Genomic DNA, 12244 nt, shown 5'->3' on the forward strand with positions numbered 1-12244 from the left:
TTAATTTTAGCCATTTGTTGATTGACTCCCTAATAATAAATAGAGGAAACCAGCATGCTTAAAAGCTTCCTCCTGTCTCCTTTTTATCATCTCCCAATCCTATTGGTATTTATTCCATCAGTTTGAATAATATCTACCCTCTGTCCTCTGACATAATATCCACATTGCTTAGTCTTAGTTCTATATTTAAATGGATTTAATATTCACTAGAGTCCTTTTATCACAATTTCTCCATTCCTGAGTTGTATTGTAATTTTTTCTTTTTTTTTTTCTTTTTTTTTTCTTTTTTTGGTTTGGCTGGATTTATTTGAATCACAACTCTTCCCTGGGTCTCCAGCCTGCCAGCCCTACCTGCAGATTTGGACTTGCCAAACCTGCACAATTGTGTGAGCTAATTTATTTAAAAGTTCTCTCTCTTTCTCTTTTTATGTATATATCCTGTTGATTCTGTTTCTCTGGAGAATCCTGACTACTACAGTAGTAGGAATTCTTTCATTATTTTCTTCTTATAAATATTTCATGGTTATTCTCATATTCCAAATGAAATTAAAAGTTATCTTGTGAATTTCCATAAAAAATACTATTAGAATTTTTAATTGGATTACATTAAATTTGTATATTAATTTTTAAATAATTGTTACAAAAATTATTTTTTCCCTCCAGAAATAAGGCAAATCTTCCCAGTGATTCAGAGCTTTATGTATGTTGTTCCAAAAGTTTTGTAACTTTCTTAATAGAAATTATACATATTCTCTTCTTTACTTTTATTCTCAAATCATAAATATTTCAAGCATACTGTCAAATACGTAGAATAGTATAACAACCATATACTCAGAATTCAGATGTAAACAATATAAATGTATTCCCATGCTTGTTTTAAATTTTTATTTAAATAAATAAAACATTTGAATACACTTGCTACTCCTTTGGTGGTTGTCCCCAAATTCCATTTCCTTCACAACATTACTAATCACTAGTCTGAAGTTGATATTCCTTCTTACCCATATTTTTATGCTTTCTAGATAAATATGGGAGCCTAAACAATATGAAAATTAGTTTGTATGTTAAAATTTATATAAAAGGTTTGACATATTATATGTATTATCCTTTTGCAACTTGTTCTTTTGATTCAAAAATACATTTTTGAGAAATATCTGTATAGATACATATAGGTCTAGTTCACTTATTTAACTTGACCTGTATCATTCTATTCTGTAAATATTAAAAAATGTATTATTTGTTCATTAAGGGACAATTAGATTGTTTGCAGTGTTTTATGATCAATGTTGCATTGTGGACCTTATGCATATCTCCTTGTACACATGTGCAAGATTTCCTGTAGGATATAAAATAGATACCCAATTTCCAGTTTTTAGGATAAGAACATGTTCAGCTTTACTATATATTGACAAATTGCTCACCAATGCAGTTTGCCAAATAGGGTTGTTATCCAACCAAGCTTAAGTCAACTCGCCCATGCAATAAAGCCAATCTACTGACACTAGATTGTGGTGAAGGAAAGTGCAACATTTATTGCAGGGCACCAAGCAAGGAGTACAAGGAGCTAGTGCTTAAAAGACCCGAACTCTCCTGTGGCTTTCAGGGAAAGGTTTTTAAAGACAGGATAAGGGAGAGGGGTTGTGGGGTGCATGATCAGCTCGTGGACATTTTGATTGGTTAGTGGTGAGGTAGTCTGGAGTCAGTATCATCAGCCTTCTGGTTCCAACCCGTCTGGGGTCTACGTGCTTGTGGGCAGCACACAGTTAAATTCTTCCACCTTGTGGGGGTTTCAGTATCTGCAAAACAGCTCAGAGGACATGGCTCAGAATATTATCTATATCCCTTGAGGGGGAACTAAAGGTCTTGCTTGACTGTTTTCCTTTCTTTCTGCATTTTCTCATTTCTCTGATTAAAATTATTTTTTGGAACTTGGGGAAGGCCTAGGAGGCTAAAGTTTTTCTGCAAACAACAGACAGGTAGAGGAAATGGGGAGAGGCAGGGTCCTGTCCTGGGAAGGCCCCGTAGGGTCCTGCTCAGTTACAAGATGGCATTTGGCTGCATGTGTAAAAGAAACTAACTATAGCAACTGATATGTTTGCAATTCTCTTTGTCTTTATTCTTGGTGACAGGATAGTTGCCACAGCTTCAGCCATCATTTTTAAGTACAAATAAGGAAGTAGAGTGGATAGGGCAGAGACAGCAAAAGTTTGCACAGAACCACCACCAAAATATTTCTCCTTATGTCTCATTGGCCAGAAAAGTTTCACACAGAGCTGCTATCTGGAAGGATGGCTGAGAGAGGGGAAAAGTCATGTCTGGATCAGACTAGTCGTGAGTCATCATTGGGACCCTACCTCTTTTTGTTCTGGACAATATTGTGTGTTTATTCTTTAGGAAGAAAGGGATGAATATTGGATAGGCAGTTAGCAGTGTCTGCTATAGTAGTTGCTCAAATTCATGCTTTTATTAGCGACTTTTTGGTTGTTTGATTTGGGGGTATGTATGTGTGTGTGTGTTTTACATGCTAACACTTTAAGGCTTTTTTTTTCCTAGTTAATTCGAGTTTTGTATATCTGTTCTGTGTTATAGGTAAACTCAATTGTTCACACTGGCATTTTTCTGACACTAAAATAGTTGAGCATTTTTTCATATGTTTATTAGCCATCTGGGTCTCTTCTGTGAACAGTGTTTATGTCTCTTTTGTTATTCTTCATCTGTTTGAGGAGCTCTTTATGTAGTCTAGACATGAAGTATTTTATAAATTGTATACATTGTAAATAACAAGTCTGTGACTAGTCTTTCAATTTTATTTTGATGTCTTTATTGGAACATAGATTATTAATTTAATGTTATCTAATTGTCAATATTTTCATTTTTGTGCCTGGTTTATGAAATTCTTCCCTATCCTCAAGTCATAAATTCTCCTCTATTGTTCTAAAACTTTTAAAGTTTTGCTCTTTACATTTAAATTTCATTCATCTGGGTTATATTCTCAGAAATAGTGTAAAGCAGAGATTTTATTTTTTCCAATGTAGTAAACAGTTATCCCAGCATCATTTATTGAGTAGGGTTTTTTTGGTTGGTTTTTTGGGTTTTTTTTAGCCCTGAATTGTAATGTCATGCCTGTCATATACCAAGGTCTCACATATGTGTGTCTGTTCCTATCTCTGGGTTTTGTTTTATTGGTCTATAAATTTATTCATGAAACAAGAACACAGTTTTACTAATTTAACTTTAGGATATCAATATTTAGTAGGGCAATACCAGTGGCACATTTACGCATTGCATGGGAAAACATTAAGTCATTGTATAAACCATCGTACAAACAGCTGACATACAGATATTCTATTGATTTTGGTACCTTGCTCTTATATTCAGGAACTCTGCTTAACTGTCATATTAGTTCTAATTGTTTGGTTGTGGATATTATTGGATTTCTGTACAAATAATCTTCGAATAATAAATATTTGATTCTTCCTAATTCATACAACTGTTATTTCTTTCTTATTTTATTTCACTGGTTAGAAACTCCAGAGCAATGATGATTACTGGTGGAGATAATAGGTATTATTTGCTCATTCCTAATACTAATGGGAATGTTATAATGCTCAAACATTAATCCTGGGATAAACCATCCTCAACAATAATGTACTTTTTAAAATACTTGTTTGATTCAATTTTTCAACACTTTAAGATATTTGCTTCTGTAGTCATAACGGAGGTTAAGCTATCATTTTTCTTTCTCTTACTTGCTTTTCTAGTTCTGGTACCTAAAATACATTAACCCCATAAAAGCAGCTGTAGAATTTCCCTCTTTTTCTACTTTTTAAAAATTTTTCTGCACAAAAAAGGAATTTTTCTGTCCTCTGAAGTATTGGTAAAGCCTGCCTGTAAGATTTTCTGGACTTGGTGCCTTTATTTGCTATAGATTATTGTCTGCTAACTCACTTTCTCTGGTGGTTGTTTCATCAGATACAAGTTTATTCCTTTTGAGTTAATTTAGGTAATCTAAATTTTTATAGAAAATTTTCCATTTGAGTTAGTCTTAAAATTTTCTTTTATAAAATTTAACATATAATTTTCTTATGATCTTGGTATTTTAATTTGTACTATACCTGTAATTATTTTATTTCTATTCTTAATATTATTTATTAATGTCCTCTCTTTGCATTATTGGTCATTCTTTCTGATAGTCTTTTATTTTTATTACTCTTTGGGAAGATCCAGCTTTTGGTTTATTGATCAATGTACTTAGTCAAGGACCCAGTCATCTTTCTTCTTGTGGCATACAATCTTCATCATGTGGTCTCCACGGTCACCCCAAAATGGGAACAGAAAATGGAGGATGGGGCACATAATTATTTCTGTGTACCAGGACTAGAAGTGGCATAGGTCATTTCTGTCCACATCACCCCAACCCAAGTGTAAGACATCTGAGAAATGTATTTGAACTGCTGGTCTGGAAGAAAAGGAGAAAAGGAACGTTATGTGACCATTTCACTCTTAGTTCTACATGAAGAATATACTCATCTTCTCTCCAGGGAAGACAACCCAAAGTGCCTTCCAGTCAGTGCATTCTAAGTCCAAAATATCTGAGGAATGTGCAGTCTTCTCCAATACGTGACTATTTGGCTTCTCCTAAAATGGAATCCTATGAATGAAAGACAAGCTTATCTTCACCACCACTCCCAAACACACAAACACGCATCTAACATAAAATAATGGATCACAAACAGGATAACTGTGATAAAAACTCTGATCAGTATGGGGGAAAATGGAAGACATGTAGCAATACATAATGCATATCTGTCTTCAACAGCAAATCTCAAATATCACTGCAGAATGGAAGAGTCTGAAAGGTCACACATCAAAAGAGTTAATATATCAGACCTAGAAGTGGCAAATGTAATTGGATATATTCCATTGGCTAAAATTCAGCTACACTGTTCTAATAAAATTATAAGAAGCCTATGGAAGGATTTTAGCTGCGCACCAAAAAAGAAGAGAAGAAAATGAATATTGATAAGCTCCAGCAGTCCTTGTCTTCACAGTGAATTGATCCTTTTATCATTAAGTAGTCAGCTTCTTTAACCCTAATAGTGATATAGCTACAAAGTGTTTCTTCTAATATCAATATTACTCTGCCAGATTTATTTTGGTTTCTTTGTGTAACCTTTTTCACCCCATTATTATCACCTCATTACTTTCAATTTGCTGAGATTATTATATTTTAGGTGTGTTTCTTGGGAAAAAAAAGTATAGCTTAAACTTAGGTTTTCGAAAATCTAGTCTGAGAATCTCTGTATTTTTCAGGTGAAGATAATCCATTTTCAGTTTTACAAGTTTGGTGCTAGGAAACAAATATCTTCAAAGGATAAAACTGTCTTTTAAGATTTATTGCAAAATAAAGACAGTTATCAGGAAAAAAACCTAGTTTACCACTTGCAGACCCTCCTTAAAAGAAATGCTAAGGTATATGGGATGTAAGAAGCAATCTCTGTGTTTTAAAAAAACGTGGTAAATATGTTGATAAATCTTATTAAGCACTGTAAAAAATGACTAATCTTAGAGTGCTTAAAAACAAGGAGGACTTAAAATACAGTATAACTAAATATAGGAGTGGGATATCAAGCTTAAAATATTTCAAAGTAGTTGACTTTGGAGGGAACAGAAGAAAAATATTTGTGGAAACTGTGGGCTACAGGAATAGGTTTGGCAACTAGTAATAAAGAGAGAAGAAAGTCACAGGAGTATTTTTGGATGAAGCACTTTCTCTAGCAGGACATGAATCAAAGTAATTCTATAGTAAGGTAGGCTAACAGCTCTGAAGAAAGAACTCAAAGCGTACAATGGCTCAAACACAATAAAACTTTATTTTTCTCACAGTAAAACCGACCAAGACAGCTGCAGGTTCCTGGGTGGAGATGAAAGGGATTCTACTCCATGCAATCATTCAGGGACCCAGGCAGAAGAAGGCTTTTCCATATCTTCCACGTTGAGCATCAACATCTATCCAGTGAGGAGGAAAGGAGCATGTTGTGCCTTTCTCAATGCATCATAGCAGGAGGCAATGATGCTGTCGCGTCTCAAAGTAACATCATCAGTATGAGACGTGTCAGCATCATGAGCCTCCTGCTATGAGGCAATGAGAAGGGCACATCACTTCTGTGGTGAGCTTGCCAAAAATGCCTAATCTGAATGTAATCCTAAGGAGACGTCAGATAAACCCAAACTGAGTCACATTCTTCAAAATATGTGACTTGTACTCTTCAAAAGTGTCAAGGTCATCAAAGACAAGGATCTCTCAGATTGGAGGAGACCAAGGAGACATGACAACTAAATGTAATGTGTGATCAATTAATGACATTTTAATAAGATCTACAGATTAATTAATAGTTATTAATTTCCTGCTCTATAATCATCCTGTGATATTAACATTTGAACTATCTAGGTGAAGTAAACACAGAAATTCTTTGTAATATTTAATAATTTCTTATAATCCTGAAAATTTTTCAAAATGAAAAAAAAACTTTTAATGAATAAGCAAATTAAGTCCCATCATGCTTCCACACAGATGGACAGCTGTTGTCTGACATAAAAAGTTTTGTGAAGACCACTCAGGTGCCACTACTCTGTTTTTCATCCTATATCTAGAGTATCATTAGATTAGCTGTACCCGTGTGGTATTTTTTAATAACTAGGGTGACCCCTACCCTTTCTGGAGTGTAGCTAACACACACGTCTACCTGAGGATATAAGTGTTTAATCCCTAACAGTCCTGCAATAGCAGGCATCCAGATCACGAATCTAACGTGTTTGGAAGTTCCCACACTCTCTCAGTTATGCCTCCGGTATTCCTCTCAGACTCTTTAGTGTCTGGAGAGACAGGGAAGTCCAGTCTGCCTCCAAGCATTAGCTATAGAAGAGTGCAGTATAGAAGCTGGGTGACGTCTTGGGTTTTCTAATGCCTCAGATTCTAAGGTCGTATTGTCTCCAGCAATCTTGACTGGTCCTAATCCAGGATTATATTCAGTTAACAGAATTTTTACCTGAACTAATCAGGGTCCTTTGAGTTAAAGGACATGGAACAGTTGAGATTAGGGATAGAGTGGACCAGTGCTGTTGAGCCCAAGATGAAATGGGAACACATCGTTTTCTGTATAAGTGATACAAGCTCAGAGAGGAGGCAATAGTGAAGACTCTCAGGTGGAAAGGATGGGCCACAAGAAAAAAGTTGGCGACTTTTCTCATTTATTAAAAAAGAAAATCAGAAGTGTATTCTCTGATGGGGCACTTTGTCTAGGGTACTGAATTTAGTTAAGGTAAACTAAACTGACTAAGACCTGTAATAATTTGACCCCAAATTTATAATGGTTCAAACATAATGGAAATTTATTTCTCTCATACATAAACAGACCAAGGCGGCTGAAGATTTTTAGGTTGCATTGTGGTTTATTTGCCCCACCACAGTCATTCAGCACTTCAAACTGTAGCAGACTTTGCCTACTTCCACTTATGCCTTCCAAGATCATCCTTTAGCAAGTGAAAGAGGAAAGGAGAATGTAGGATCACATGGACCTGGTCTAAAAATGACACACCACACTTTCTTAGATTCCACTGGCTAGAATTCAGTCGTATGGACATACCTAAATGCAAGGAATGCTGGGTAGTGCTTAGTGGTTTGTCCTAGAATAAAAGGAAAAGGTCATAGTGAGCAGAGGTTGTGCCTGTGCCAAAGACTCCCATACACGCATATGCTTTGTAAACAACTAAATTTTTACCATTTCTTTCTAGGCGCTATATATATATATATCAGAGTCTTTGTTCTCTAGAAGACTACAGGGATTATAGATGTTGGGATACTGGAAGCATTCTGTTTACTCCTACTCTTCCTAAGGTATAGCTTTTTTTTTATGACAGATGGGGAGGAGGTCAAAGTACAAAATATGTGTAGTCCTTAAGAGAGTTGTCCTCTCTTAGAAGAACAGACCATGAGAGGGTATTGGTGCTTGCATTGGATTGCAAGCCCCCCAAAGTTGGTTCCTCTTCACTACCTTTTTCAAATTCATCCTTCCTATCCTTCTGTAATGAACTTGGATGTTGTGTGAAGTATTTTAAGCATCATGAAATCAATGTGAAGTATTCATCCCTTGCAAGATCCATCAGATTCCCTTTGTTTTGTAGCTGCTCCTTTTGATTTCTTTCAGTTGACACTAAGAGAGACAAAGCAAAGAAATTCATGCAAAGAAATTTCTATGAAAATGCAAACCCTTCACCACTTTTGGAAAGAAGATGAATACAATTTTTTAATAATGCTAACCTCCAAGCATTATCCTTATAAACGAAATACAGCGTGCTATAGTAAGAATACAGGCAAATTATGGGCTGTCTATATATTAAGATACTAAATGGAAACAAATTCATTTTTGCAACTATAGCCACTCTGTCTTGACTGTTCCATTCTTCAATCCAAAAGTGTATGGGATTCCAAAAGTGTATTGGATTCAGAATTAGAAGACTCAGTTCTAGTTCCTGTTCTGCCACTTAGTAACTTGAATTTTGGCAACCTAATTTCTCTATATAATGTATTCATCTGTAAAATGGGGATAACAAGAACTGCTTTGCCTCACCAGGATGTTATGAAGTAGAAATGAAATACAATATACGACAATTTTATAAATCACTATACAGATTACATTTTTACATGATCACTAATGGTCTTAGGATCAGAGTGACAAGGATCTGATCCAGGGTGTTTTCTTATTTCTGACATTACCTCATGCTCTTGGCCATGGTTGTTGACCTTCAGGGCATTGTGCCAGAGATACCTTTTTGTGTTTTTATTCCGTTCCTGGTTTCCTGCTAGGATGTGTTTTTTTACTTCTGTTTTTTAAGCAAAATTTCATTCTTTAGCAAATGCACTTCAGTTGATTGTAGTTTTTATTTTTATACTACCAGAGCTCTGTCATTTGTAAATCTATTTTATTAAATTTAAAAATCAACTCATTTCAAAATGATTAAATAATTTTAAAAGACTAATAGAAATACTCCAAAGGTTTTGCAAAAAAAAAAGGAAATCCATTGCTGCATCTTAATTACAAAAAATTTTTGACAAAATTTGGTTAATATGAAAAGAAAACATTATAATGAAGGAAATGACTAAATTTCATATGATCAATGGTAATACATAAAAATATGTACATATATCTAATTATTTATTATAAGGAAAAAAATATATGAAAAAGCAGTAAGTTTTCCATGCCCACAAATGTTCCTTTATTTTCAGATCACTGCTGCAAAGTTACTGGTTTACTCAGACTTTCCCTAGGAAACAGTCACCATCTGCCTGATTAGTCTGTTTCCTTGGTATCCTGCCCATTCTAGCTATTTAAGTTTCTGCTCTATTTCGAGAAATGTACTCATTAGGATGGTCACATCTGTTATCATTTGAAAAGAAGTACACATATTCAAAAAACATATAATAGAGTCTTGATATTTTATTAACTATAAACAGGAAAATCTCCTTTCAACTATCTTACCCTTAAGTGCTAACAAAGGATGACATGATCTCTAAGGTCCCTCTCTCAAATTCCATGAATCTGAAATAAAAAAGGAGTGCTCAAATAGTAAAATGACAACTTATACATTTTCATTACGTACATATTTATAAGCACATTAAAAAATATCATCTATTAAAGTTATTTGACTGAATACTAGCAGAGAATAACATGTAAAACATTTATATTGGCCTATTCTGATGACAATTTATATCTGCTTATCTCCTAAAGCTTCTGAAATGGTAACATACTAGTATCTTACATATATATATATATATATATATATATATATCCTAAACTTTCTAGAAATGTATGCTTCACATGCTTCATGTGATATGATATTTTTATATTGTTTTCCTCTAATGTGTCCCATGTAATTGGTCACATAGTAAATATCTGACTCTTAGTTAGAATTCTTAGATGACCTTCCAAGATTCCCGGCCCCTGATGTACACATATCTTCTTCCACTTATTCAGTCAAAAACCATGTGTTGGTTTGAAGGGATTTTACAGATGTAATTAATGTCCCAAATCAATTGACTTTAAGATAGGGAAACCACCCTGGTGGGCTGGACCTGATCATATGAGTCTTTAATAACAGAGTTTTCTCTGCTGATCACAGAAGAGGAAGTCAGAGAGACACATTTTGACTGGTCTACAAGATGGCAAAAGCCAGCTGTGCATAAGGCCATGTAGCAGGGAATGGTGGGCAGCTTCTAGGAGCTAAGAGCAGCCCACAGCTGAAGGCCAGCAAGAAAGCAGGGTCCTCAGTCCTGCCACCACAAGGGGTTGAATTCTGTCAACAACCTGAATGAGCTTGGATGGGAACCTGAGCCCCAGATATGAAGTGCAGGCTCAGGCAACACCTTGACTTCAGCCCAGTGAGACCCTAAGCAGAGAATCCTGTCATGTCGTGCCTGGACTTCTGACCTACAGAACTTACAAGTTCCCTTTGATCTGGCCACTCTTATGACCTCCTTTTTTTTTTTAATCAAGAAAGAAGATCTACCACCCTTGGCAGATATATTTTGAGCAACTTTATATGTAGTAATTGGGAAGAAAAGTCAAAGAACATGTTATGAAAGTGACAGCATGGTACAATGAAAAACATTAATAAAACATCAAGGCAGAAAGAAGAGTTGCTAAACAACATTCTGATAGGGGTATGTTTCCCCTTGTCTTGGCCACTGATTACGAGAAGATTTTCTTAATTGAATTATTTAAATATAACAATACCTGGTTGAGTTCTTTAACTGTGATGTTTTTTGTTTTTTGTTTTTTTGGCTGTGTTGGGTCTTCGTTGCTGTGCACAGGCTTTCTCTAGTTGTGGTGAGCGGGGGCTACTCTTCGTTGTGGTGTACAGGCTTCTCATTGCAGTGGCTTCTCTTGTTGCAGAGCATGGGCTCTAGGCTGCACAGGCTTCAGTAGTTGTGGCACACGGGCTCAGTAGTTGTGGCTCGCAGGCTCTAGAGCACAGGCTCAGTAATTGTGGTGCGTGGGCTTAGTTGCTCCTTGGCATGTGGGATTTTCCTGGACCAGGGATGGAACCCGTGTCCCCCTGCATTGGCAGGTGGATTCCTAACCACTGCACCATCAGGGAAGTCCTACCTGTGATTGTTTTAAAGGAAAAAAAGATTTGTTAAGGATTTCTATTCTATACAGAATAATACTTATATTCCATTAAACAGTTAATATAAGTGTATATATATATATATATATATATATATATACTTTATTTAACAGTATATATATATATGAATAAAGCATATTGACTATAAAGGCTAGTCAATGGGGTCCTCATCAATAAAATACTGAAAGCTATCATTAAGGACAGGTAAAAAATAAATTTTGTTCTGGTCTCTAAATTTCTCTTTTTGTACCATTGGTCTTCCATTGTTTCACTTTCAGTTAACTTCCTATCTTGATCCTATCTTTCATTATACAGAAATACAAACTGCTCTGGTTTTATTAGAATAAGTTCAGTAGTTGAAGAAAGAGTGTTTGGGGTATAACCGGAGCTGTTATTCAGTTATTTATGCTCTATTTAACAATATCTGTTCTGATCGGTTGCCATCCATGCATTACTAGTAGTTAAATATATTGACTGCAGTTACTTGGATATTAGTACCTTCAAATAAGCCTGGCCTAAAAAGGTAAGTTATGAAAATAATATGACATACATGAAAGTACTTTGAAAAAAGTTAAAAATATCATGTAAAACAAGATATTACTATTATTGCATTTAAATGTATTATGTTGTCCCATAGTACCAGAAAACGTACTTACCTTTCACTTTGTGGAAGTCTAGGATTAAAACAGCCTTGCTTTAGAGATTCGGAAATGGAACTAAAATATCCCTGTCATGATATCAGAACAAAGTGGACATAAAGGCAAGAAGTATTGTTAGAGATAAAGAGGAAATTTTATAACAATAAAGGGGTTCATCCACCGGAAAAATACCATAATTCTAAATCTGTATGCACCTAAGAATATATATTTAAAATATATGCAGCAAAAATTGACAAATCTCAGAGGAGAAATATACAAAGCCACAAACATAATAGGATACTAATAAAACTCTCTCAAGAGTCAATAAAAAGAGAAGATAGACTATCACTGTGGGTATAGAAAATTTAAACAACACAATGAACAAATTTGAGCTAATCAGCATAGATAGAGCACTGCAT

At 35.0% G+C, this 12244-nt stretch overlaps 1 long non-coding RNA gene across 1 annotated transcript; it reads right to left on the reverse strand.

Moving 5' to 3' along the window:
* Positions 1-7379: 7379 nt before the first annotated feature.
* Positions 7380-11161, reverse strand: LOC141278191 (uncharacterized). The gene is made up of 3 exons (XR_012330537.1): positions 10794-11161; positions 9540-9599; positions 7380-8213 (listed from the first exon to the last, which is right to left on the reverse strand). It is a non-coding gene; the product is annotated as an uncharacterized lncRNA (long non-coding RNA).
* Between the last annotated feature and the right edge of the window lie 1083 nt (positions 11162-12244).

This window comes from Tursiops truncatus, chromosome 3 (genome assembly GCF_011762595.2).
Source record: "Tursiops truncatus isolate mTurTru1 chromosome 3, mTurTru1.mat.Y, whole genome shotgun sequence".
NCBI lineage: Eukaryota > Metazoa > Chordata > Mammalia > Artiodactyla > Delphinidae > Tursiops > Tursiops truncatus.